The 26942-nt window shown below is 40.4% G+C and overlaps 1 protein-coding gene and 1 long non-coding RNA gene across 3 annotated transcripts in view; both read right to left on the bottom strand.

The window, feature by feature from the left end:
- The window catches only part of LOC121282936 (very-long-chain 3-oxoacyl-CoA reductase-B-like), a 180742-nt gene that overhangs the window by 88526 nt on the left and 65274 nt on the right, over nucleotides 1–26942 (bottom strand). The gene's annotated exons all lie outside the window — the stretch shown is intronic.
- LOC121282938 lies at nucleotides 7077–23805 on the bottom strand. 2 transcript variants are annotated; one of them, XR_005944145.1, is made up of 2 exons: nucleotides 23693–23805; nucleotides 7077–7245 (listed from the first exon to the last, which is right to left on the bottom strand). It is a non-coding gene; the product is annotated as an uncharacterized LOC121282938 (long non-coding RNA). The 2 variants fall into 2 exon arrangements; XR_005944146.1 differs by lacking the exon at nucleotides 23693–23805 and adding an exon at nucleotides 9340–9402.

Genomic DNA, 26942 nt, shown 5'->3' with positions numbered 1-26942 from the left:
TTCGATCTAATGCAATCTTTAACTTCTTGTTCACCACAGTTGATTCACCTTTTCCATTGGGCCTTTATGATTTAGAGGAATGTGATACATCTTTAACTACAAGACATTGCCTGTCTACCGTCAAGGTTTTTAACATATTTCCCCAATCCACCATAGCCAACTTGCCCCTCATGCCTCCCTAGTTTTCTTTGCTCAGATTTGAGACCTTTTCAAACTTAATGTAAAATTCTATCATATTATGGTCGCTATTTCTTAAAGGCTCCTTTACAGCAAGGTTATTAATTAGCCCTTCCTCATTACATAATACTAAATCTAAAATAGCTTGATCCCTAGTTGGTTCTTCAACATACTGCTTCAGAAACTCACCTCATACACATTTCAGGAATTTGTCCTTCACAGCATTAGTACTAATTAGGTTTGCCCAGTCTGTGTGTAAACTGAAGTCGCCCATTAACCATTATCCATGTTACGTGCAGCTCTAATTTCCTGATTCATACTGCCTCCAACATTACCACCAGTTTGGTGGCCTATAAATAATTCCCACCAATATTTGTTTCCCCTTGCTGCTTCTTAACTCTACCCAAATTGATTCTACATCTTGCTCCTTTGATCTAAGATCCTCTCCCACTAATGCACTGATCATGTCCCTTAATAGCACCACTCCACCTTTCCCTTTTTGCCGATCCTTCCTAAATGAAGGATATCCATGAATATTCAGTTCCCAAACACCCTGTAACCAAAACTCCATAATGGCAATTAAATCATCCCCAGTTATCTCTATTTGTGTCTTCAAATCACCTGCCTTGTTGTGAATGTTGCATGTACTCAGATATAGTGCCCTTAACTTTGTCCTTTTAACTTTATTCCACATTCTGCTCCTATTTGATGTTAGCCTTCACTTTGTCGGCCTTATATTTTGCTTACGACTTTTCGATAACCAGTTTTGCTTCCCTCCAATCTGAGTTTCCATCCCCCGGCCAATCTAGTTTAAACCCTTCCCAACAGCACTAGCAAATCTCCCTGTGAGGATGTAAGTCCTAGTCCTGCTAAGGTGCAACCTGTCCACCTTGAACAAGTCCCATTTACCCCAGAACTGGTTCCAATGCCTCAAGAATCTGATGCCCTCCCTCCTGCACCAGCTCTCAAGCCACTTGTTCAATCGCTCAATCCTCCTATTCCTATGCACACGGCACTGGGAGTAATCCTGAGATTACTGCTATTGAGGTCCTGTTTTTTTAAATTTCTTTACTAACTCCCTAAAACGTGCTTTCCCTAAAATGTGCTTTCAGGACCTCATCCCCCTTTCAACTTAGGTCACTTGTACCATGTGGACCATGACCTCTGGCTGTTCACCCTCCCCCAGAAGGTATCCTGCAGCTGCTCTGTGGCATCCTTGACCCTGGCACCAGGGAGGCAATACACCATCTTAGAGTCATGTCTGCGGCTACAGGAATACCTGTCTGTTCCCCTAACTAACAAATCCCCAATCACTTTTGCTCTTCCACTATTCTTTCTCGCCTGCTGTGCAGCTGAGACACCCGTGGCACCATGGACTTGGCTTTAGCTGCATTCCTCTGCTGAAACATTGTCCTCACCAGTTTTCAAAATGGAAAACTGGTTAGCAAGGGAGATCAGCTCAGGGGACTCCTGCACAACCTGACTGGTTCTCTTAGTCTGCAGTCACCCATTCCCGCTCTGCCTGCATGCTCCTAACCTGCCACGTGACCACTTCCCTAAACTTGTTATCCACATAGCTCTCTGCCTCACGGATGCCCCACAGTGACTCGAGCCGCCACTCGAGTTCAGAAACCTGGAGCTCAAGTTCAGAAACCTGGAGCTCAAGTTTCTGCAGCCAGTGACACTTCCTGCAGACGGGTTTATGTAGGCTACACGGTGCATCCATGACTTCCCACAAGCCACAGGGAAGACATTCCACTCAGCCGAGCTGCCCTGCCATACCTTAACTTTACAAATGGTAAGTAGAGTAACATACCAGTTACTCACCAAGCAGCTTCTTCCCCTGTAATAAAGAACCTGAAAAGGGTAGAAAAAGAAAAAGAAGCACCTACCTCCTTGCCTTCTTCCCCAAACTCCTTCACTCACCAAACTCCCAGCTGCTCACACTGTGAAGTCAGGATCAATGCCAGTCACACTCGGGGCCCTATATTTATTCCAGCTGAGACTCATTCGTCAGTTTTGCTAGAAGCCAGATTAGGTTAGCTACCTAATTAATAAAATACAGCTGCTCTCTAGTAAAGAGCTTGTCTATCCCAATTAAGATTGGATTTAGAAATTGGGTGGTGATGGCATTGTAGTATTGTTGCTGGGCTGGTAATCCAGAGACCCAGGGTAATGCTCTGGGGGCCTGGATTAGAATCCCACCATGGCAGACGGTGGAATTTGAATTAATAAACCTCGGAGTAAAAGTCTCAAAAAAGGACTGAAACCGGATGGACCACCTGGCATCGACCATGGCAAACTCAGTCCTGTTGATCCTGCAGAGCCCTGCAAAGTCCTCCTTACTAACATCTGCAGGCTAGTGCCAAAATTGGGAGAGCTGTCTCACAGTTACTACTCACAGACTAGTCAAGCAACAGCCTGACAGTCATCCTCCCAGAATCACACCTTACAGGTAATATCCTAGACACCACCATCACCAACCCTGGGTGTGTCCTCTCCCACCGGCAGGACAGACCCAGCAGAGCTGAAGGCACTGTGGTATAGAGTCGGGAGGGAGTTGCCCTGGGAGTCATCAACATCTCACGGGATCAGGTCAAACATGAGCAAAGAAACCTCCTGCTGATTACCATGTACTGCCCTCTCTCAGCTGATGAATCAGTGCTCCTCCATGTTGACCACCATTTGGAGGAGACATCGAGGGTAGCAAGGGCACAGAATGTACTTTAGGTGAGGGACTTCAATGTCCATCACCAAGAGTGGCTCAGTAACACCACTACTGACCGAGCTGGCCGAGTCCTAAAGGGCATAGCTGCTAGACTGGATTGTAGCAGGTGATGAGGAAACCAACAAGAGGGAAAAACATATTTGACCTCATCCTCACCAACCTACCTGCTGCAGATACATCTGTCCATGACAGCATCGGGAGGAGTGACCACCACAGTCATTGTGGAGACAAACTCCCATCTCTACACTCGGATTCCCTCTTGTGTGGCACTACCTCTGTGCTAAATGGGATAGATTTCGAACAGATGTAGCAACTCAAGACTGGGCATCCATGAGGCGATGTGGGCCATTAGCAGCAGCAGAATTGTACTTAAACACAATCTATAACCTCATGGCCTGGCATATCCCCAACTCTACCATTACCATCAAGTCAGGAGATCAACCCTGGTTCAATGAAGAGTGCAGGAGGGCAAGCCAGGAACAGCAGCAGGCCATACCTAAAAATGAGGTGCTGTGCCCCTAGCCAAGCTGTTCCAGTACAGCTACAACACTGGCATCTACTCGGATATGTGGAAAATTGCCCAGGTGCGTCTTGTACACAAAAAGGACAAATCCAACCCAGCTAATTACTGCCCCATCAATCTACTGTCCATCATCAGTAAAGTAATGGAAGGGGTCTTCACCAGTGCTATCAGGTGGCACTTGCTTAGCAATAACCTGCTCACTGACAGACAGTTTGGGTTCTGCCAGGGCCATTCAGCTCCTGACCTCATTACTGCATTGGTTCAGACATGAGCAAAAGAGCTGAACTCCCAAGGGTGGCTGCCCTTGACATCAAGGCCACATTTGACTGAGTGTGGCATCAAGGAGCCCTAGGTAACTGGAGTCAATGGGAATCATGCGGAAAATTCTCTGCTAGTTACAGTAATACCTAGCACAGAGGAAGATGGTTGTGGTTGTTAGGGGTCAGTCATCTCAGCTCCGGGACATCACTGCAGGAGCTCCTCGGGTACTGTTCTCGGCCCGACTACCTTCAGCTGCTTCACCAATGACCTTCCTTCCATCATAAGGTCAGAAGTGGGGATGTTCGCTGACGAGTGCACAATGATCAGCACCATTCACAACTCGTCAGATACTGCAGCAGTCCATGTCCAAATGCAGCAAGACCCGGACAATATCCAGGCTTGGGCTGATAAGTAGTAAGTAACATTCATGCCACACAAGTGCCAGGCAATGACCATCTCCAACAAGAGAGAATCTAAATATTATCCTTTGACGTTCAATGACATTACCATCACAGAATCCCCCCACTATCAACATCCTGGGGGGGTTACCATTGACCAGAAACTGAACTGGACTAGCCATATAAATATTGTGGCTACAAGAGCAGGTCAGAGGCTAGGAATCCTGTGACAAGTAAGTCACCTCCTGACTCCCCAGACCCTGTCCACAATCTACAAGGCACAAGTCAGGAATGTGTTGGAATTCTCCCTACTTTCCTGGATGAATGCAGCTTTCACAACGCTCAAGAAGTTTGACACCATCCAGGACAAAGCAGCCCACTTTGGGAACACCACCACCTGCGAGTTCCCCTCCAAGTCACTCACCATCCTGACTTGGAAATATATCGCCATTCCTTCACTGTCGCTGGATCAAAATCCTGGAACTCCCTTCCTAACAGCACTGTGGGTATACCCACACCACATGGACTGCAATAGTTCAAGGCAGCAGATCACTGCCACCTTCTCAAGGGCAACCTGGGATGGGCAATAAATGCTGGCCCAGCTAGCGAAATCCACATCTTGTGAATGAATTTAAAAAATTAAACTTAACTGCAACAGTATTAAAAACAAAAAAACTGCGGATGCTGGAAATCCAAAACAAAAACAGAATTACCTGGAAAAACTCAGCAGGTCTGGCAGCATCGGCGGAGAAGAAAAGAGTTGACGTTTCGAGTCCTCATGACCCTTCTGTCGAAGGGTCATGAGGACTCGAAACGTCAACTCTTTTCTTCTCCGCCGATGCTGCCAGACCTGCTGAGTTTTTCCAGGTAATTCTGTTTTTGCAACAGTATTGTTCAGTTAAATGCCAAATGCAAACCAAACTAGATTTTTAGAAAGATATTAATCCTTAAGATTCCCTCATTCATCAAACTCTCAGATGCTCACTCTGTGAAGTCACACTCCTTTATAAGGAATAAGAGCAAGAGTCGGCCATTTGGACGGCTCAGCCATTCAATGAGATCACGGAGCAGATATGGTTGCTTAACTACTTTCCAATCCTTCTTACCTTCGATTGATTAGATTTTTGGATTCTAAAGGGAAATCGGGGACTAGAATGCACTCAATGATTGAGCATCCACAGACCGCAGGGGTAGATATCCAAACCCTGAAGATATCATAACCCTGAAGCATTCAGATATTCAATCTATATCATTCATGGAATTAATACGTAAATACTCAACTTGTTCAAACATGACAAATGTATTTCATTTACATAAATTTGGTATCACTTAACACAAAGTCAAGATTTTGCTTAGCATTCCATTAGGAAGTGCATATACTTGGAATGAAGTTAGGAGTAGGCAAAGACAAGCTATTTTAAAATATTAAAAATGTTACAGGTCTGGAAATATCACACGCCTCTTAGAAATATTTCTCAAAATGATATTAACAGTGGCCTTAGGGAAGATGGCCATCCTTGCAAGTGGGGATGGAGCATCGGGGCCAATGAAGGGGACAAAATGCTTCAATGAACTTAAGTTGTTTTTCCCCCCATTTATTCTTTCATGGGATGAGGGCATTGCTAGCTAGGCGACTATTTATTGTCCATCCCTAACTGCCCTCGAGAAGGTAATGGTGAGCCGCCTTCTTGAACCACTGCAGTCCATGTGGTGTAGGGTACAAACACAGTTCTGATTGGAAGGGAGTTTCAGAATTTTGACCCAGCGGCAATGAAGGAACGGCGATACAGTTCCAAGTCAGGATGGTGAGTGACTTGGAGGGGAACTTGTAGGTGGTGGTATTCCCAAGCATCTGCTGCCCTTGTCCTTCTAGCTGGTAGAGGTCGCAGGTCTGGAAGGTGCTGTTGAAAAAGCCTTGGTGAGTTGCTGTCATGCATCTTGCAGATGGTACACACTGCTGTCACTGTGTCGGTGGTGGAGAAGTGAATGTTTAATGTGGTGGGTGGGATGTCAAGTGGGCTGCTTTGTCCTCAATGATGTTAAGCTTCTTCAGTGTTGCTGGAGCTGCACTCGTTCAGGCAAGTGGAGAGCATTCCATCGTACTCCTGACTCGGGCCTTGTAGATGACGGATGGGCTTTGGAGGAGTAAGGTGGCAAGTCACTCGTCACAGGATTCCCAGCCTCGAACCTACTCTTGTAGCCACCTTATTTATATGGCTAGTCCAGTTCAGTTTCTGGTCATTCGTAAACCCCCCAGGGTATGATAATGGGGGGTTCAGTGATGGTAATGCCACTGAATTTCAAAGGGAGATGGTTAGATTCTCTCTTGGAGATGCTCATTGTCTGGCACCTGTGTGGCATGAATCTAACTTGCCACTCACTAGCCCAAGCTTCAATCGCATTAACTACATTGTAATGAGTCTTTGGGAAACTGAGGGGCAACTGATACAGCACAGGTCATATCACAATCAAGTTTTTCAGCAGTGGACAAACTTTGCTGGTCAATCTTATTCAGCTCTAAAGAGGAGTCATACGGATTTGAAATATTGACTCTGTTTCTCTCTCTCCACAGATGCTGCCAGACCTGCTGAGTTTTTCCAGCATTTGCTGTTTTTATTTCAGATTTCCAGCGTCCACAGTATTTTGCTCTTATTCGGCTCAAGTCCATTGGATCTTTAGGCCATCTTAAGTTGCTCCTAAAAGTAGCAACTGAAAAATTGGTTGATTGCATTAAGGATGAAGAGTGGGCATTGGAAGGTTGCAACAATACATAAATGCAAAACATTCAATTAGATCACAGCTTTGAGGTTTTGAAGAAAAACAGGTTCCCAGCTAGTTAAAAATAAGCTTGCATTAACTATTTGGTAATACAGAAGAATTGGTTTGAACAAAGCGTCAGTATTAAAAGTCTAAGTAGTGTGCAAAGTACTCATTTAAGGAAAATAATTAGCCTTCAGTGTTCAAATGAAGATTTTTCAGGAAGCAAAGATGACACTATGCAAGTTTTTTATCCAAGCAACAAATATTGATATGATCAAATAGAATCCACAAAAAAGATTGAGTTTAAAATGGAACAAAACTTGAAGCTTATAATTCTAGTTCAGCTTTGAAAAGCCCTCGACATATTTGTCGCACTCTTGTTTATGCTCCATGCAATTCTGAAATAAAAAGTGGAAATTTCAAAATTTAGAAATTAATCCATGAAAGATTGAAGGGGGAAAAACTGAGATTAAAAAATTGTTTTAACAAAGCTGAAAAGCAGTCAACTACTTAAAAGAAAGCAACATATTTCATCAATACAATTAGCCAGACTATATTAAAACAGCTGATTTTCAAACTACAATAGCTAAGCTATTCATTGGCAAACAGGACTCTTTCGCTCTACCCGTAAAGATTTAATTAATGCAAAGAACATCCATATTTGATCACGTTATTGTTTCAATATAGCTGTATTCAAAATATTCAAAAAGTCCCACAGACGGTTACAAGTCCTAACAATGCCACCGATTTTACCCATGTGCTATATATTTAACACAAAAATCAGAACTTAAATTTGTCAAAATATTCTCCCCATCCTCTCAAAGGCATAAATTCATCATGAGGCGTAATTCTTTGGGTGATAGATTCCATTGTACTGGTCTGAAACCGAGTTTTCAAAGCTTGTATTTTTTGAGACAGAACCTAACTGAAAACAGAAATTGAAAAGGGAAACTGGAAAAGGCAATAGAGAAAGGAAACTGTCCTTTATTTTTAAACTTATGTTGATTCTGGGTGTTGGAGTATAGGTGGTCAGTTAAGATAATATTTAGTGTTTGCTGTGTTTGACCCTCATGTTCTTCGGTTTACTGCAATGGAATCTTGTGGTTTCATCCCTTCAATCAATAACGGGGATTCCAGATTTCTTCTACTGTTTTTTAAAAAGTTACTGGTCTCAACTGAGTTCGTAACCAAACTGGGGACTCGTCCAGGATTGTAACAGTCAGACAGTAAACAGCGGCAAGTTGGGCAATCAATTTTGGGGTGCGGGGACAATTACAGCAACACACAAAGAAGCGAGCTGAGGTGAAGCCCATGGAATCAACGAGGCAGTTGTTAACTCAAATGCAGTAAACAGCGATGAAGATAGAAACAGACTTCAGGAAGATATTGGTGAAATGTGGCGCAGAAATATTGCAGATGAAATGTGGCGCAGAAATATTGCAGATGAAATGTGGCGCAGAAGTATGAAGGGAATCAATTTTGCACAGAAAATAAGAGCCAACATAAACCAAAATTTAACAATTTTAAGGCGGCTATCGAAACAGAAATCTTTGAAAGCAGCAGGGCAAATTGAGAAGGCTACTTAAAAAATGTCTATGGAATCGCCTTAGCTTTATCGATAGAAGCATTGAATACATAAGCAAGGAAGTTATGCCAAATCTTTACAAACCACTGATTAGGCTTCAAGTCTTCAACCTAACAGCCTTCAACTCTGAACATCACATTTTACAGAAGATGGTGAAGCCCTGGAGAGGGTGCAGAGAATTACTAAAAGGGTACTCAAGATGAAAGACTTAAGTTAGGTGGAGAGGCTAGCAAAACTGAGGTTGTTTTCTTTACAGCAGAGTAGGTGAAAGGGCGATTTAACAGATGTTCAAAATCTCTGAGAGCTTTGATAGTTTATTTAATCTATTTCTGGCAGAATTAAATGATTGGCAAAAGAACAGAGGCGACAAGGGGAAAAGAACGTTTTACACAGAGAATTTTGATATCTTGAAATGTACTGCCTGAAAGGGTGGTAGAAGCAGATTCAAAAATAGCTTTCAAGGGGGAGTTGGATTAACAGTTGAAGGGAAAAAAATTACAGGGAAAGACCAAAGGAGTTGAACTAATTGGGAAACTCTGTCAAAGAGGTACTTTGGGATGAACTGTCTCCTTCAGTGATCTAAAAATTCTGAGTCTAGGTGCAGAGTATTAATGAGTAGTTTCAGTGTTGATCGATTCTCTTTCCCCTCAGCCCTGAACCCCAGGATATTGAAGACTATCGAAATGCACCTACTGCCACTCAGAAGAAAATTGACAAAGATCAGAAATCAAACCCAGGAATTTCCTGATCCATTTCTTTATGTTATCCTAAGCAAATAAAAACTTGTTAAATCTTACGAGGGGCCACAAGTTCCAATTATCTTGACTGAAGCCAGTGTTTGGTCAATATGAATACAAGGCTACTGGAACACTGAGGAAGGGAGTGGTGTAGTGGCATTTTCACTGACCTGTCATTCAGAGACCCAGGGTAATTATCTGGTGTCCTGAGTTTGAATCACACCATGGCAGTTGGTGAAATCTGAATCCAATAAAAATCTAGAATTAAAAGTCTGATGATGACTACGAAATCATTGTCGATTGTCGTAAAAATCCATCTGGTTAACTAATGCCCTTTGGGGAAGAAAATCTGCTATCCTTAACTGGTCTGGCCTACATGTGACTCCAGACGCACAGCAATGAGGCTGACTCTTAAATGCCCTCTGAACAAGAGTAATTAGGGATGGGCAATAAATGCTGGCCTAGCCAGCGACACCCACATCCCATGAACAAATAGAAAACAACATTTTTATTAATTCTGGAAAGTCAAAAACTCAAGTCAATTGCCAACCACACCCAAGTGGTTAGGTAGTGATATAAGTCTAGACAAAAGAGCAAAAGAAATAGCAACTGAGTATACACCTGTCTGAAATTTATAACCTTAATGATAAATGCTCAGTTTTTAAAAAATAATACTCCCTTTTGCTGTTATCTTGTTTTGACCAGAGAAGGAATTGTGGCAGCATTTTGCAGAAGAAATTGGGGGGAACAAAAACATCCTTTAGGGTGCTGTGTTGTGTATGCTGGAATAATATTTCCTTATGACAGGAGTTTAAATGATCTTCAAAATTCCTAAAAATAAACTACATTAGTGCTCTCCACACAGTCGAATTATATAAAGAGAGTAAAATTTGAGAAATATACAAGCAACGCATAAGCAGATTACCGCATATAAATCTAAGGATATGCAGAATGTACTTAAAAAATTTAACCCAAGCAAAACTCAAGAATTACTATTCAACTATTCACCAGTTGTCACAGGTGAAGGCCAAAATTATAATACATTAAACACAGACATCATCTTGAAGGGGAGAAAATTGTAGGCTTTTGGGTAAAGAGCAGGGCAGTGAGATTAATGGATAGTTCTTTCAAAGAGCCAGCAGAGACATGATGGGCCAAATGGCTGCCTCTGTGTGTTCTAAGTTATTCTATTCTACCTTGTGCATGTCCAATAGGCAGAGATATCCACACAACAGACACAATTTTTTAAGCTTCATTTTGTTACAATCAATATGGTTTACGTAACCCAACAAAATCAACAACTCAGGCAAATGAGCCCTAGGTCACTTGGAGTGCAGGGCCCTGTGTCTTGCTATGTACTTACTTTTCAGATTCACCGCCACAATTTAAGCATGTAAATTACTGCTTATGTACAGCTGGTCAAAAATCATTAAACAAATGAGTACAATAAAAACAAACATTCTTCTTTACTCAGTGGTTTAGGACAGAGAGAGGGCATCTATGGCTATGTAAGTTTAAAACTCACAGGCCCGTATTCAGCTAGATAATTTTGAGTTGTACATTTTTCCATGTCCTTTCTACACTGCTGCCTTGTAAATCCTACATGTGGAGTGCAAATTTAATTCAGCCATGTTAAAGACTGTTTTACATTACGAAAACACTATTTACAGGCAAAGTAATTAATAAAAGCCCAAAAGACAGTTGTATTTAGTCTGGGACAGCTAGGACTTCCAAATTATAATGATATTTAAGAGCTTTATTCAAAATATGCTCACATTTTGAAGTTACATATCCATTTTGCTGTAATCAAAATCGGTCTGGTCAATTTAGAGTCCAATTCAAACAATTAATTGGTGTACCTGGGGGAAGAAAAAGTTGGTGGGCATTTTACAACAGCCTGCTTATTATACTGCTTCAATCTCCAATCCTGCCTCTAGTCTCAATGCTGATATGTAGGCTAGAAGTGTCTCTCTAGAGGCACATAGATACTGCAATGCTTCCAAGAAAACTGGCATTCTGTAGATCCTATTCTCACCTGGTGCAAAAAATTGGGCAGGGGCCTTGCTTCAAAGAATGAAACATGCTACAGCTAAAACTCAATCTTCACTCAATTTTCACATTGGATATATACCAAAGGAATCCAATTAACCAGAAAAAATATTTTGCATTCCATTTTCAATATAATGCACACGCAACTTCTCTTCAAATTTCCTTGAAATAGGCCTAAAAAGCAAGAGGAGCCAAGAAGCATGGTATATTATAAATACATCAAGATGAAAATTCTTACAAAATTGTGACTTCAATTTGCAAATGAATAGCTAGAACTGTCCAGCAACCCTCAATGCATTTAAGGGGAAGACAGACAAGCATACAAAGGAGAACGCAATAGATGGCTAATGGAGTTAACATGGAGTATATATGACTTCTTCAACTCGATGAATGGGCTCAAAACGTTAACTCTGTCTCTCTCCATAGATGCTACCAGATCTGCTGAGTTTTACCAGCATCTGCAATATTTTGCTTTAATTGCAATAGATGGCTATGTTGATAGACTGAGAAAAAGTACCAAGAGGCTCAAGTAGAGCATAAACAGCAGGAATGGTCTGTTTCTGTGCTGTGAAACTCAACTAACTGGCTTTCAATTGTAAATTTGTAACGGAAGGAATACAGTACAATTAGACTTCTCGCTCATTATTGTGAAAACCAATTAAGTTCTTTTGTAACCTACTGGCTCAACAATAACGACAACAATTTGTAGTGAAACAGGGCCTTTAAAATGTTAAAAGGCGCATCACAGCAGCATAACAAGAAAAGAATATGACACCAAGCCACAAAAGCAGATATTACAGCAGAAGGCCAAAGGCTTGACCAAAGAGGTAGGTTTTAAGAAATGTCTTAAAGAAGTAGGAGGTGGAAAGATGGAGATTTAGGAAAGAATTCCAGAGCTAAAAGCCCAGGCAGCTGAAGGCATGGCCACCAATGGTGCAGCAATTAAAATTAAGAGGAGCCTTCTTTAAGATTACAGAGATAAGGGGGGGATGAGGCCATAGTGGGTGAAGGGAGGGGTTAAAGGGTTGAAAACCAAATATAATGGACAAAGAGGTAGCTTTTGATAAGTCACAAATCATAGCCTGGACCAGATAAGAATCAAGGTCTGTGTATATACATTGAATAGGAGTGGATAATATAATCATGTACAAGTGTCTCGAAGATAATAAGATAAAACAAACTAATTGTGTAAATTATTGCGTCCTGTAATGAGGTTAAAACAGGTACATTGATCACTGGTGCATGCAAATAGAGTAAGATTAGGGAGAAGTTTAACTGCAAAAAAATGTAACCATTCGGGGAATTTGTACCCATCTTGTAATGGATACAGTCTCCCCTGCATGCTTGAATAAAACCGGTGAAAGAAGCTGGAGTCTCGTGTGGTCGCTGTGGGATCAGAGGGTGCTTGAACTCCCTTTCAACGGTGTAGTTGGCAGGATTTGCCTGGACCTCTGTGAAGCGGAACAGTGATCTGGTGAGTATATTTCATTTGAAAATACTCTCTGGTTGTTTGCCTCAGACTAGAACGGAGGTCTAATAGGGCAGATCTGAACTTTAGACCAGAGACTCAAGTGGATGGGGACAATTGGGTCGCAGGTACACAAGTAAACTGGGACAATTGAGTCCTGGGAGACGACTGGATCCCTGTTATGCGCGCGATTATGGCCTAGGAAACTGAACTCGTGTTTGTTGCGGAATGGGGAGGTGAGGGAACCATGTCCCTTCACCTCACCCAGAAGCATTAAAAAGCTGATCAGCAAAGTTTGAAGAAAAAAAACAAGGTTGGCAGCCAAGCAATTCACCACAACGCTCCAAGGAGTGGTGGAAAGCTCAAACAAGTGATAAAACCAACAAAAATACAGTACTTATTTTTAAGTCTGCATCTACAACAAACCAACCTAATACAGAAATATCTCAGTCGACTTGCGCCAGTCGCAGTGGCAGATCGATTTCTCCCGGGGACCAACAACAGAGAACGGGAGTATGTGGAAGGATGATTGGGACCCGAAAGGTCACTGACCGAATTTTTTGTAAATTATAAAAAAAATGAATTGATCTAAGTTACAAGAGCTATTTGTGCTGAAGAGAGAGAGGGAGAGGGAGAGGGGGTACCCCTAGGGGTGTTAATGAGCAGTGACAGGCAGGAGCAGAGGAAATGTGAGCTTCAGTCAGTTTGATTGTCCCTATAGATGGAGCCTCCAAGATCTCTTTATTTCCCCCCATTGCTACTTGAAGTTTTGTTTAGAGTATGAGAGTTTTAAGTCATTTAGTTCAATGTTATAGGAATATAAATACATACCTTTATACATGTGATTGTGTGCAAGGAAGCATTTGTATGTGAGCTTTAGTGCGTTTTCTTCCCTATATTGACATTTGTGTGTAGTTCAGCACTTTAGAGTCAAAAGCCCCATATTAGATTGAAGGAAAAGTGTACTCAAACATTCCAAAGTTTTGAGTAGAAAGTTTGAGTTGAGATTTCAGGCAAAAATCGCAATTTGAAGGTACTGTAAAGATAAAACAGGGTTTGCCTTTGTTTGAGATAAACCAACCTTTGTACCACCCCCTTGCAAACTAGCAGAGGGTAACCCTTATCATCAGCTTCCAAGCTGATTGGGATTGATACATACAAGTTACATTAGCTTAGTTGGTATTCTAAAATTCTGAGGGAAAAAAAAATTACCTGAAATTCAAAAGGATTCCAGGAAAACCAAAAGACAAACACATGGTCTAGGTGGTTCCAATGGATAAAAAAAGGGTTTCTTTTGAAGAGATTAATTAAATATGACAGGAAACCTGCATCCCAACTGCAGTGTTATTTGAATTTAGGACAATCTCGAGATGTAAAAGTGCAGTGTAATTTAGAAGGCTACTTTTGAATAACTAGGACGCTATCCAAGATAAAGAATGTGCCGATAAACATAAAACAGACTTTTAATCTGGACATAAATCAATAAACCTGAGAAAGAGGTCGTTTTAATTTTGATAGTGTAAATTACAGTTCTTACAAAGTTTTAAAAAAAAATTGTGGTTTTGTTTCCGATAAAGTTCTCAAAAGGGAATTTTTATTTTAAAAGGTTTGACAACAATTGAGACTAATTCAAACGCAGCAAGCTTTTGTATTTGTAAGTTTGTTCCCAAAATATAAAGTTAAGCTCAAGACCTTGACAACGTTTGGCAGAAATACAATTTTTGGCCGAGTTAATGAATCTGGGATAATTCTTAAAAAAAAAACGTCAGACAAAATTTAGAGGGCTACTTTTGAGACAGTAAAATGTTGTTTGAGAAGATAAGGAAGCAAACCATGTCTGATTTCTGTTTTAAAACTGTTATGAGAATACTTTATTGGACTGTAAAGTCTCTCTAGACATCTCTTAATCTCAGGATTAAGGCCTGAGCCACGGGCAAACTGACATAGGGCAAATAAAGTCAAGGAGTTAAACGCGTGGCTCAGAGATTGGTGTGGGAAGGAATGGGTTCCAGTTCATGGGGCACTGGCACCAGTACCGGGGTAGAAGGGAGCTGCTCCGGTGGGACGGACTTCACTTGAACCATGCTGTAGCCACTGTCCTGGCAAATCGAATAACGAGGACTGTAGAGAGAGCTTTAAACTAAATAAAGAGAGGGGCGGGAGAAGGGATGCGTAGGCTAACAAAGCAAAAAGATATAGCAACATTGCAGGGCAGCTATTTAGGTATTGATACCCAGAGTGTGACAGGGATGAACAGAGTATACAAACATGAAAAAAGCAGCAAATAGGGTCAAAGGGGGGAAAAATGGTAAGGTGGCAAAATTAATGGCCCTTTATTTAAATGCACATAGTATTCGGAACAAAATAAATGAACTAACTGCACAAATAGAGGTTAATGGGTATGATCTTATAGTCATTACAGAGAAGTGGTCACAAGATCAAAGGTGGGAACTAAATATTCAGGGGTGTGACACTTTTCAAAAGGACAGGCAGGAAGGAAAGGATGGTGGGGGGTACTCTGTTAGTATGACATGGAATAAGTATGATAGCAAGAAATGAGCTTGGATCGGAAGATGTAGAATCCATATGGGTGAAGGTAAGAAATAACAAGGGGAAGATGACACTGGTGGGACTAGTCTGTACTACTACCCCTAACAGTAGCTATACTGAAGGACAGAGAATAAATCAGGAGATAATGAGGGCATGTGAAAAAGGCAGTACATTAATCATGGGTGACTTTAATCTTCATGTAGGTTGGGAAAATCAAATTAGCAGAGGGAGCCATGAGCAAGAATTCATAGAGTATACACGGGACAGTTTCCTAGAACAGTACGTTGTGGATCCAACCAGGGATCAGGCTATTTTGGATCTGGTAATATGTAACGAGGTGTGTTTAATAAATGATCTCAGAGTAAAAGATCCCCGAGGAAACAGTGATTATAACATGGTAGAATTTAGCATTCAGTTTGAGAGTGAGAAAATTGGGTCGGAAACAACTGTGCTAAACTTAAATAAGGGTAATTACAAAGGAATTAGGGCAGAGTTGACAGGAGTGGACTGGGAGAGGCATTTAGCAGAAAAGACGTTTGATGAACAATGGCAGACTTTTAAGAAAATAGTTCATGACTCACAACAAAGATATATCCAGTGAGGAAGAAGGCTTCTTGGAAGAGGATAAATCAACCATGGTTAACCAAGGAAGGATAGTATCAAATTCAAAGAAAAAAAACATACAATGTGGCAAAGATTAGTGGTAACTCAGAGGATTGGGAAAGTTTTAAAAATCAACAAAAGATGACCAAAAAAATATCAAGAGGGTAAACTGGCAACTAACATAAAAACGGACAGTAAGAGCTTCTTTAAATATATAAAAAGGAAGAGCGAGGCCAATGTGAACATAGGCCCCTTAGAGAATGGGGCTGGGAAATAATAATGGGGAAGCAGGAAAAAGCAGAGGAGTTGAATAAATACTTTGCATCAGTCCTCGTGGCAGAAGACACTAAACGCCTCTCCCAGTCCACTCCTGTCAACTCTGCCCTCATTCCTTTGTAATTACCCTTATTTAAGTTTAGCACAGTTGCTTCCGATCCAATTTTCTCACTCTCAAACAGAATGCTAAATTCTACCATGTTATAATCATAAATACTAAATAAGCAAGGGGCAAAAGGGGGAGGGGGGAGGAGGAAATAAATACAAAAACTATCACTAGAGAAAAAGTACTAGGGAAACTAATGGGGCTAAAGGCTGATAAATCCCCTAGACTCGATTGGTTGCATCCGAGGATATTAAATGAAGTAGCTACACAAATAGTGAATGCACTGGTAGTAATCTTCCAAGAATCCTTAGATTCTGGAAAAGTCCCAGAAGATTGGAAAACTACCCTTATTCAAAAAGGGAGGGAGACAAAAAACAGGTAGCTATAGGCCAGTTAGCTTAACATCTGTCACTGGGAAAATGTTAGCGTCTACAAAGGTTGTTATAGCAAAGCACTTAGGAATGCATAATATAATCAAGCAGGGCCAGCATGGCTTCCTGAAGGGTAAATCAGTCCTGATAAATTTATTAGAATTCTTTGAGGAGGTAACAAGCAGGATAAATAAAGGGGAACCATAGATATATCATATTTGAATTTCCAGAAGACGTTCGATAAGGCTACTTAGTAGGATAAGAGCCCATAGTGTTGGGGGTAGTACATGCGCATAGATAGAAGATTAGCTAACTAATAGAAGACAGAGTTGGGATAAGGGGGGGCATTTTCAGGTGGCAACCTGTAACAGGTGGAGTGCCACAGGGATCAGTGCTGAGGTCTCAATTATTTACAATACATATTAATGACTTAGATGAGGGAAGTGAATGTACTGTTGTCAAGTTTGCGGATGACACAAAAATAGGTGAGAAGGCAAGTGGTGAAGATGACACAAAGACAGAGGGATATATCCAGGTTAAGTGAATGGGCAAAAACATGGCAGATGGAATATAACGTGGGAAAATGCGAGGTTATGCATTTTGGCAGGAAGAAGAGAGGAGCTGAATATTATTTAAATGGAGAAAGATTCAGAAAGCTACAGCACAGAAGGATTTGGGAGTTCTCGTGCATGAATCTCAAAAAACTAACATACAAGTTCAGCAGATAATAGGGAAGACAAATGGAATGTTATCCTTTATTTCAAAGGGAATGGAGTATAAAAATAGGGCAGTCTTGCTAAAACTATACAAGGCACTAGTTAGACCACACCTAGAATACTGTGAACAGTACATCGGCATTGGAGGAAGTCCAGAGAAGGTTCACTAGGTTGACCCCAGGTATGGAGGGATTTTCTTATGAGGAGAGGTGGAGTAGGTTGGGCCTGTACTCTTGGAGTTTAGAAGAATGAGAGGCGACCTGATTAAAACATATAAGATCCTTAGGGGGTTTGACAGGGTAGATGCCGAGAGGTTGTTTCCCCTTGTGGGAGAGTCTAAGGCCAGGGGGCATAGTCCCAGAGTAAGGGGCCACCTATTTAAGTCTGAGATGAGGAAGAATTCCTTCTCTCAAGAGGGTAATGAATCTGTAGAATTCTTTACTGCAGAGGGCTCTAGAGGCTAGGTCATTAAGTATATTCAAGGCTGAAATAGCCAGATTTTTAATCAGTAAGGGAATCAAGGGTTATGGGGAAAAGGCAGGAAAGTGGAGTTCATAATGATCAAATCAGCAATGATCTCATTGAATAGCAGAACAGGCCCAATGGGCCAAATGCCCTACTTCTGCTCCTACGTCTTATGGATACCAACCACGACAAGCCCAACACGACAGCATACCAACAGATGTGGCTTGTCCTTGTTACAAGGACATAGTCTAATTTCAGAATCCAATCTGATCAGTTTCCATCTTTTCCCCATCCCAAACTCAACTTCTATACTTTGATGAATTAGTAACAGCAGAATCCCATGCACTGCTGCTCAGCCATTCTACGAGTTGATAGCTCTTGCTGACAATTATTTCAGTTCACCAAATCCTGAGTCTTGTCCCCACCAATTTTTAAAACAGTTTATTTCACTAGTTTGCAACACCTAAATTACATTTCCTCACTTTGCCAACCTCACGTCTTTATCTTTGCCTCCCATTCAGTTTCCAAACCCATCTGCATAAATAAACGAACTAAAATCCTTTCCGTACCCTCCCTGAACATTTCCCACTATTTCTTTCATGAATGTCAGTAAATCTGTAATCTCAGAAGCCCCCAAGAGTTCCAAAAGCATTTTTGAATTCATTCCGCAGACCTAGCATTGATCTGTAAGATTTTATTTACCTTTACACCTGCTGACATGCTTTGCAACAATTTCAAATGACTGATCAACTGTTACTGCTAGAATTTGTTTTCCAGACTCATTATCTAATAATCTCTATTTTATAATTAGATTTTCTATTTTTAAATGCCAACATATGTATTATTTTGTGTTTAGTACTGAATGCCATTGGTGAATCATCTACTCAGTTGTTAAATTACAGCTTACTTGAAATAGACAGCATCGTGACATTCAGTGAAAGACTTCTTTAAAAAATCCTCTTAATGTAGGGTCAGCAAAAGTAAATACGTGTAGATTACAAGCCAAATGTGTCTCAATTACAAACTTGACGGTTAAAAAGGGTAAATAACCTTTATGGAAACAATTTATTTGTACAGACACTAGGACAGCTGATTTCCATGAGCCAATAAAGGTACTTTCTAGGATCCTCAAAGTTTTATCTAGCACTTGAAACAAAATTGAATTATGAATTGATTTTTCTTATATGAACTGACATGGATACTAAAACTCAGGCCTTCTTTCACAGAATTGTAATGGAAGTTAATAGTTCTCAAATTTAAGCATAAATTTTACCATAAAACCATGCAATAGAGATGTCCAGATTTATTAAATTTAGAAAATCAGTTTGTTCACAGGGTCAGTTTTGGGACCCTTGCTTTTCCTGATATATATTAATGACTTAGACTTTGGTGTACAGGGCACAATTTCAAAATTTGCAGTTATGAAACTTGCAAGGATTGCGAAGTTAATGTAGAACTTCAAAAGGATAGACAAGTTGGTGGAATGGGCTGACAAGAGGCAAATGAAGTTCAATGTGGAGAAATATGAAGTGATTCATTTTGGCAGGAAGAACAGAGGCACACAATATAAAATAAAGTGCACACCATAAAAGTGCAGGGGCAGGAGGACCTGGGTGTATATGTGCATAAGTATTTGAAGATGGCAGGGCTGGTTCTGAGCTCGATTAAGAAAATACAATACCCTGGGCTTTATCAATAGGAGCATAGGGTACAAGAGCAAGGAGGCTGTGTTGAACATGTATAAGACACTAGTTCGGCCTCAGCTGGAGCACTGTGTCCAATTCTACTTGCTGCACTTTAAGATGTGAAGACACATTGATTGGATCCACGCCAGTTGAAGTTAAAACTAAGGCACAGCTGATTTCTTTGCTGAAGAGAGTTTATTCACTTAGTTCACAGTCAAAACTGCTTCAACCCTCCAGAGTCCCAGCTATCCCCATTCATACTCCTTTGAGTATAACCAATTAGCAAAAAGGGGACACATTAACAAATCAAATAGAATTTAGGGAACCAGTCCCTTTAAGGGACACAGTACAAATACCCATCACTTGCTTAACAATGTAATTGCCACTAAATCTTAATAATGTATTTAATCAGCCAATGACAGGCATTGGAGAGTGTGTGTAGAAAAGATTCATGAAAATGGTTCTAGGGATGAGGAACTTTATTCATGTAGATAGATTGGAGAAGTATGAACTTTTTATCTTGGAGAAGAGAATGCTGAGAGGAGATCTGATAGAGGTATTCAAAATCATGACGGGGATGGACAGGATAGATAAGGAGAGAAATGCTCCCACTTGTGAAAGAATTGAGAATGAGAGGGCACAGATTTAAAGTAATTGGCAAAAGAAGCAATGGAGATATCAGAAAAAACTTTTCATGCAGCGAGTGGTTAAGGTCTGGAATGCACTGCACGAATGTGGGGTGAAGGCAGGTTCAATCAAAGAACTCAAAAGGGAATTAGACTGTTCCCTGAAAAGGATGTGCAGGGTTATGGGGAGAAGGCAGGAGAATGGCACTAAGTTAATTGCTCATTTGGAGAGCCACTGCAGACATGATGGGCTGAAAGGCCTCCTTCTGAACTGTAGCAATACTGCGATTCTGTGAAGGTTAAATCCGAGATAGAGTGAGAGAGAGATATGGAGAAAGCAGGAGAAAGAAAGGCAGAGATGTGTGAGTAGCAATAGGAGAGAGAAACAAAGAGAGAGGGAGAGAGTTTACCTAGTGCCAGGAGTAGAAGATTCAGTGTAACATTTCATGTACAAACAATAATCCTGGGTTGTGTGTGTTCAGGGACAAGACAGAAGTGAGTTAGGATCAGTGTTTGTGTGAATGAAGCAGAAACATTGAAAGAGGGAAAGTGAGACAGACATTGCAGAGTGCATTTCAATCAAAATTAAATCTGAGAGGGGGGAAACAGGCGTGGACAGGGAGAGAAATTGTCTGATATTACCACATTACTGCACGGGATCTTGCTACGCCTAGATTGTCTGCAGCATTTCTACATTACAACAGCAGACACACTAAGAAATATTTCATTGGCTGTACAGCACTCCTTAAACATGGCTAGCCTCCATGCCACACAACCCATTCTCAGGCAGTGCTACAAACAGACATAAAACCTCCACACAGTTGATGATTTACTCATTTATGATAAGGGAGCGGTCAGAGTGCTAAGACTTGACATACAACAATTGCACCAAGGACATCTGAGCATCAGGAAATGTCAAGCCCGTACCAGGCACAGAGCAATGAGAACATAGAGCTGACGAATGCATTGCAATCTAAACTGCATGACAAAAAGGAGATGGCTCAGAAGATGGGGAATTTGCAGGGGGAAGAGGAAGGCATGAAAGGTATTAATTCCTCCCAAAATGTGAAACTGTCAAGTGATTTTCACTCGCATTATGTTGTGCTTCTTAACCTAATTTCATTTTAGCAATCATCAGACCAAATGCAGGGAGCTTGCATTAATGTTACACTCTGCCCCAATGCACGTCTTATTCATGAGTCTTGTACATCTTTACAGATGGACTCAGTTTTTGCACATTCAATTGCACAGTTTGCTTTCAATGACATGGAACCGGAGCATGTTCTTTGTAACAAGCTGAACATTCCCTGCAATAGTCAGACCTGCTGGTTAGTTACACTATGCAGCAGAACAAGTGGTTTCCCTGCAGGAGGGACATGACTTTTTGATCCCTGTATTAAAAGGGATTAATTCTAACTGCATCATATACAATGTCTATCATCACAGGAAGTGATGCAAGCTCACACAATCTTGCTCTCTCTCTTGGATAAAGAGGAACCCGCAGGTGTGATGTACTTGGATTTCCAAAAGGCATTCGGTAATTTGCCACATCAAAGGCTGCTACACACAATAAGAGCTCATGTTATAGAGGTAACATATTAGCATGGATGGAGGGTTGGTTAGCTAACAGGAAGCAGGGGGTAGGGATCAATGGGTCATTTGCCAGAGGGATCAGTGCTGAGCTCAACTATGTACAATCTATATCAATGACTTGGATGAGGGGACCGTAAATATGGTAGTCCAAATTGCTAATGTACACTGTCAAGACGAGGCAAGGAATCTACAAATGGATATAGATAGGTCAAGTGAGTGAGCAAAGATTTAGCAGATGCAGTATAATGTGGGTAAAATTAAACTTGTCCATTGACAGGAAGAATTGAAAGGCGGTATACCGTTTAAGTGGAGGGAGACTGCAGAATTCGGTGGTAGAGGGATCTGGGTGCCCTGGTGCATGAATCAGGGAAAGTTAGTATAAAGGTACAGTAAGTGATGCACAAAGCAAATGGAATGTTGGCGATTATTGCAAGGGGAGTGGAATATAAGTAGGGAAGCTTTTCTGCAGCTGTACAAGGCCTTGGTGAGACCACATCTGGAGTACTGTGTGTAGTTTTGGTCTCCTTATTTGAAAATGATATAATTGCATTAGCATCAGAGAAGGGATTCACTCGGCTAATTCCTGGGGGGAGGGGCTGCAGATCAGAAAGTGGAGTGAGACCACAATCAGATCAGCCATGCTCTTATCGAATGGCAAATCAGGCTCTAAGGGCCAAATGACCTATTGCTGTACCCAAGTCCAAAGTTCAGTATCTATGTAAATCAGAATTATAAATAGCTTTCAAAACTTAATATTTCAGCTATGCATAACTGAAAACAGATTTTCACCATCAGATCCAGGGGTTGAAGATGTGTGTTAAAAGTCAGCAATAGAAACCTAGATGAATTGCCTTGAAATGTTGATTTCAGAATAAATTTCTTGGTCACGTCAGCTATTTTATACCCCACTACAGGTAACACAGCCCATGGAAACTTATCACTGAAAAGCAAAATCTAAAATAGTCCACAATGCAACATATTTGAGCCAAATGAGCAAATTACAGTTTTGATTATTCACCATCTTATCAGTGAACTGGCTTGGTGGGGGTTGGGTTCAGCAGTAGCAGATACTCAATTGATGTTAGGATACCAGTGGAAGATAAAAAAAGGCATTCTGTCAAGGCCCTTTAACATTGCAGGTGTGAAACCAAACAGGAGGCACGTAGACTTCTAGCATTGGTTTCACTTAATAAAGCAAGAAACTGGAGAACCACCAATGGAAGTACTGATTTCATCATATTCTTGAATCTATGAATTTACCATCTGGGTTAAGTGTGCCTGTTCAGCAAAGTAAACAGAAGGAGTCAATCTTGCATGCTTGTGCTCTGGGTCATGATACTGAATTGTGGAGTTCACACATTTATAGAGCCCTGCAACAGTTGCCAAGTGTAAAAGGGTCCTAACATAAAGGAACAGCACACACCACCATGCCCCCAAACAGAAATAAATAAACCTTGGAAACGTACATGCATTTTTACAATCTCAGTTCAGTTCAAACAGAAGCTGGAAGGACATTGGCCATCCCTTGTTTAGCACGGCCTCTGATGTGTTCCCAAAAACTGCATTGAATGAAAAGTGCGCTAATCGGAAATTATTTTCCCATAAAGACACAGGGATGTGGCAGGGGAGTTACTGAGGCTTAGAGTCTATTTCGGCCCGATCAACAAGCTGCTGGCTGGTGGATCAGGGAAGGTGGGGAGGAGTGAGCACCAGGCCCAGAGTCCACTTGCTGCTCTTATGACTGTGCAAACTAGCCATGTTTGCCTACAAAACAATGAGTGCATTTCAACATAAATGGTTCATTGGCTGTGCAGTCCTTTGCAATAACCAATAATGCAATAAGCTATATATAAAATGTTCCTTTTCTTTAAAAAAAATGCTGAATATTCAAGATTAATTGGAGAAATGTTATGAACTTGCTTAAGGGCTTATTTTAAAAAAAGTAATTAACATTATCTGCTAGATATTTATAAATATAAGAAATGGAGAACTCAGAATTAAAACTATGACATTACCATCATTAAGCTTCAGAGTACTTGTGCAATTGGTGGTGGCATAAATATCATTACCAAACAGAAATTGAAGCTGACGTGTCAAATCTGGTAAGTTTTGAATACCAAGTAAATAACTGGGAAGCAAAGAACATTGTAATTGGTTACTACTCATGCTTGATTATACAATACAATGCAATGCAAACTTCACAGAACCTGTGCAGTGGAAAATTTCACCATCATAAAGTCAATATAGGTTCATTAAGGCAAGGTCTATTTGCAACCATATTTGTTTAGCATCTTCCTCAAAATAATCTGGAGCAAGGTGTCACAAACACAGCGGTTAAATTTGCAAATGTTATAAAGCTAATGCAACTGATAAATTGCAAAACTAAACAGGATAAGCAACAGGAGGGTTTGGGAATACTTGAGCATTGGTGCCATATTATATGCAATGGAGAAACTTTAAAAGTACTTCTCATGGGGAACCAAAAATCCAATAACAGACTATCATTTAAACAGAAAGAAAATAACATATATGGAAAAAGATAGATCTCTGGTCCTGACTGACAATAATTTGAAACAATCACAGTTGATCAGTAGCAGAAAGTAAACCAAATTAGGTGTTGGGATGTATTAGATAGGTTAATATTGAGCCAAAAGTAAGTTAAACCTGCCATTTTATAAATCACTGGTATCACCCCACTATGTACAGATCTGGTCTCAGAAAGAAAACATTGCAGCCATTGTAAAAAAATATAAAAGTAACCAGTACAATTGAAAGGACAGGGAGACTGGATTATGATGATTACCAAGTTTGACATAATCTCACTAGGAAAAAAAAGGGCAGTTAATATAATTGCTACTTTTAGGATTTTAAAAATAGTGTAGACCATTAAAACTAACTTCACCTAAATCTTTAGGTCCAAATGGAGGCAGAGGTAATGTTGGGTAATACCTCAGCCAATCAGAGCCCACTTGCCAACCAATCAGCATCTTTTTCTCTGCAATATAAATTGTTGCTCCCTTTGAAATTAAGCACTCTTGTGTCTTTGCTGATGAGTACAAATTGAAAAGCTTTGACAGCATTTCTCTTTGTTTCAGCAAAACATTAATGTTAAATCATTAAAATGCAAATTGGGAGTAAAATTTTGGCATACACTACCAGTAACTAGAGACATGGCATATGACAAGTGCAGCATGCTTGAGAAGAAATGGAGACTTTGGTCCTGCAGTCCCCAAAGGTTTTCATCACCAGGAGGGGAGGGTAGGGAGATTTTCCTCAACCCCTGTGTCTGGGTTCTTTGTAGACCAAATGGTAAAAGTTCATTAGCTTTATTAGGCAACAATTCTATTATCGTTGTATTATGCATCTACCAGGGCAGTAGGATGCATTCTGGCTGCAAGTCTGAATCCGTATGTGTACACATACATACATCTACTAGTATCCTGCCTGAAGAGGGGAGCTGCCAAGAGCAGTATGCACATCAGCAAAACCTATTTTCACTGATTATAAATTGTTCTCAACAAATTGTTCTCAACAAATCACTTCAAAGAAAACAATGATTATACTGGATTGGAAAATATTCTGTGTAATATTTCATAATTTTACATCAGTGACTGGAAGTTGCATTTGGATACACTATTACCTTGGATGACCAAGCTAAGCAAGGCACAAGTAAACTTTGGTATGGTTGCAAGGTGGGTTTCATCATACTGAAGTTCTATCAAGTTTTCTGTACATAATGAAGCACACTCCAGAGGGAAAATAATTTTTGAATAATTAGTCAAACATGTAATTGTTTGAGCCTTTCCCTTTGGATCTACCATCTTCAACTGACATTTATTTCATAAAAATCCAGTTTGAAGTACAACAGCATTATGAGAGAGAAGACTACAGAGGTCCTTGGATTACAACTCCCAGCAATCCATTCAGTACACAAGATAACCTACACTTTCTGGTGAAACAGGCCAAATATATGAAATCCCAAGTTGTCAAAATATATATTTTTAAATCCTTACATTTTCAAGTTTAGGAAACTTAGTTCAAAAGTAGTGATTCTTCATGTCAACAGATGAATGGACCAAACCTACAGCAAGAAAAGTTTAATGACTGCCTACACCCAAAAACTCGGCAATTTCTATAATTTTTTTTCCCTGCACATTAAAAGTGCTGAGTTATTTTATATATAAAGCTGATCACTCTTACCACTACAGCAAAGTGACTTTGAATGCCAACAGCTCAATAAATTGACAGATTGTTTCAAGATGGCCAAGGCAAACAGAGGCAAGTCAGACCACACAATGCTCCAATTCATCCCTTGCATTTCTCCTCCCACTACAAAAAGGACTGAATAGTCTTTTCATATTCTTCACTTAGCATACTTTTGCAGATGCATAACTTATCCTTCATTACTTCTTCAAAATATTTAGATTCAGTCTCTTGGAGTAGCTGTGAAAACAAAGAGCTTTCAAGGGTTTAAAAAAATCCAAACATACATTCCAGTATATGGCATCAGCTTGATATCAACTGTTGCTGAAGTCTGCAAGTTTTATAAATGCAAGGTTTGAGAAACAAAATTAACATGGTACACAAAAAAGTCATACAAAAACCACTTTAATCTACTGATGCGTGTGTAACATTTTTTGCAGATATTATCCAGCTTGCAATATGACAAAAATTATACCGCAGACCTTGAACAGTAGCACTTACGTAATTTGCAGGACACTGGGAGTAGTTAGAATAAGGCTTATCTTTGGGTTGAAAGCAACTCATTAACACAAGTATAAGAACGGTTAGCTCAAATATCAGAGCAGATTTAAAGCTGGAGCAAGTCAGATCATGACAATGTTTAAATACCCATTCACAAGGGTATTACCTCAATCCAGGCCAAACAGGATTATGCATTTTAGTGTCAACAACTCTGAAATACTTATTCAGCTTATATGTACACAAATGATGTAACTTTCTTTCAGTGTGGCACATAGATTACATTTCAGAGTGTAAAAATGCTTAGTAACAGTGCTTCCTCTTCCGCCTTGGTAATTATTTTTCATACTCTAAGTGAGATGCATGTAGTAATAGATAAGATGCATTCAATTATCCTATTCTGAACCAATATAAACATTACTCATTTTAATCATTGTAGCTATGCCAACACCTATAATTTGGCAGATGTTACAAGTTACAAGTCTAACAGGACATGGGTTGAACTGGCCAGGATAGGCGAAGACTTCCACTCAAAATCAAAATATTAAAGTTGTGTCACATAAC

The sequence above is a fragment of the Carcharodon carcharias genome, chromosome 10 (genome assembly GCF_017639515.1).
Source record: "Carcharodon carcharias isolate sCarCar2 chromosome 10, sCarCar2.pri, whole genome shotgun sequence".
Lineage (NCBI taxonomy): Eukaryota > Metazoa > Chordata > Chondrichthyes > Lamniformes > Lamnidae > Carcharodon > Carcharodon carcharias.
Note: the sequence above shows the minus strand (reverse complement) of the source record. Positions and strands in the feature narration are given on the sequence as shown.